The sequence below is a fragment of the Lytechinus pictus genome, chromosome 12 (genome assembly GCF_037042905.1).
Source record: "Lytechinus pictus isolate F3 Inbred chromosome 12, Lp3.0, whole genome shotgun sequence".
NCBI lineage: Eukaryota > Metazoa > Echinodermata > Echinoidea > Temnopleuroida > Toxopneustidae > Lytechinus > Lytechinus pictus.
Window position 1 is genome coordinate 2,592,347 of NC_087256.1, and position 2,797 is coordinate 2,595,143.

A 2,797-nucleotide genomic window follows, 5' to 3' on the forward strand; every position below is an offset into this window, starting at 1 on the left:
AGGAATGGATTACCCAAGGTCAAATCCTTGACAAACACCAAATTGGTTGGTCTATCACTTCAGGGCATGTCTGCTCTTCTTTTGATTCAAGATGCGTTCAATTGGGTTTCTTGAAACACAAGCAACACTCACAAATCAATACATGTTTATTGGGAAAGCGTTGAATGGTGAGTGTGTGTGGGTCATTTAGTTTTGAAGACGTGTGTTAATCAGATAAGATTATTTACATCTAGGACTGACATTAAGCGTCACCATCTGAAAGACATAACCAGGGCTCAAAAATCGAACCTATGCAGCAATTTGTAACTTCCCCCATGTATCTTGGATTACAGGTGCATGCAAAAGATGTTCAGTTGTGATGCTGTTTTTTGTGCCTTTTTTAAGCCCACCCATTGCCTATCATAGATCATTGTGTTTGCTTCAGGGAAGTAGAGGTCAACATGTAGTTTATATTCTTTAATCTGTTATTTATTCTCAAAACTTGCAACATGAGCGCATTTCTGATTTTGAAATACTTCTAATAGTAACAGTTTTCAAAAGCTGAATAGTGTCTTATTTTTATAGTAGTGAATTCAAATTATATGAATTAAAGAAATAGAGAGAGAGAAAAGCCCCCAGTAAATCCATGATCTTGAACATACCCTTTTTTCTCTCTCATTTATTTTGCTAGTCTCTTAGATAAGTAGAATTCCAATGTTTTTTTTGTCTGATCATCATTTATACATGTGGATATGTCCTCCAGATTGCATGTGCAATGGAACATACATAACAAAGAGACAATTCAGTGCATTCAAGTATAAACAAATCTACTCTTTTGATACCAGAAGGAATCGAGTGACATTTCTGGTAAAAAGAGCGAAACCTGTATTTACACGGAAGTCAATCAATGCAGTACCATGATGCTGTTTGTCATGTTTATTTTGGCAGTCTAACAACCTTTCATGCAGAACATTCTAATAAGTACGAGAGCATATATAAGGTAATGAGAAATGACATTACCACCCCATTTAGTTCAAAATGATATGCATTCATTTCACTCTGTCTGTCTATCAAGGATTTTTAACCCTGCTCTAGCTCGAGCTGCTGTCTTTCGTTCTTCTAAATTGGATGTTGCAAGAAATATTTGCATATCAGTTACAAATATTATGTTGCAATTTTAGACGTCAGTAGCTGTAGCACATCAGTTCACATTCCTTCATGCAGGAAGTAGACTAACAATGAACTACAAATTTGAAATGAATTTCAAGACATGTTGGTTGATTTTGGACCCAACTTTTGAATTACCTGCAAGTTTCTATACCAACAACCCATTAGACTATTCTAGGAATTAATCCTATACGAGAACCCCATTCACCTCACCTTGGTGACTTGTGAAAAGAAGCCATGCCATGGCAGGTATTGGAAAAGACCTTATTTGTAAGATTGGACTAAGAACCATCTTGTAAGTAATTTTGTTGTATTTTTCAGTGAAAGATGAAAATGTAAACTTCATGTTTGACTCGTTTGTGATTGTTATTACTTCATATCTACTGAAGATGAGAATAAACAGATCGGGGGGGGGGGGGAATGTTTACACAATTGGTAATCTTTTCTTTTGCTAGATGATATATTCTAAAATTCATGCACACAATGTATGCATATCCTCCACTCCCTGGGGAGTATTTCAGCTAGTCGCCATATGGACGAGCTACAATGACTTTCACATCCTACCAAGTACCCATTTAGTGCCAAAGTTTACCGGAGGATGCAAGAATGTGGTGACATTTAAACACACACTTTGATTACAATGTGAGAGTCAGAACCACTACATCATGGCTCTTCCTCTGAAAAAAAAAGATTTCTGTGTTGTTTACAACCATTTACATGTAAATCTCCCTATTCATTGGCTGCAGACATAATAGAAATATGAAACATTGATATGGGACTATACTTTGGCATGGAAACCTTTTAAAAAGGAGTGGTCACTCATATAAGGCATTTCGTATGCCATGAAAGCTATTGAAGATTTATGTTGCTTCAAAAGCCAAGGCATAACATTCCATCTTGTCGCCTTCTCAAACCCCAGGCAATATCAGGTATATATAGTAGGAGGATATTAGTCCAGGATAGGCTCCATAGAAACTTGACCAAACCTTGTTTTTTTATATATACAATATTTTTTGATGGTTTCTTGTCAATTCGAGGGTGTTGATTACGAATCTTGATGATGCCACTCGTGTAACCTTGAGCATTTTCCGCAAATTGGCAAAATCCAATATGGCCGCCAAAATATGCAAATTACCCATGAAAATCATAAAATTGTCCACACATTGGCTATGAAATGCATGAAATCGTGTGGCAGGAGTGAGATACTCTCTGAAAAAATAATTTTGGACAAAATATTCATTTTCCTGATATTCAAAATGGCCGCCATAGGCCCTTGTATACTCTATTATGTACAATATGAATAGGGAAAACTAATTTTCACAAAAATTAGCACTAAACCGCAAAAAAATTGCGATGTACGAACAAAGTAATACATGCAAATCATCATTACTAACGAGATATATCATTTATTATGTCATATATGGGGACCTTGCTGTATTTTGATATCTAAAAGCCGCCCGACTGGCCCAAAGAGTATTATGTACAATGGCAGTGGCCTGGGCCCAAAAAATGACAAGAGTGAGCACTAAAATGCATATTATTAAGATAAACGAGTGGAATACTGACTAAAAACATCATTGCCATTAATATACCATTTATGTGATAAATGCTGTATTTTGACATTCAAAATGACCGCCATAAGCCATGTACA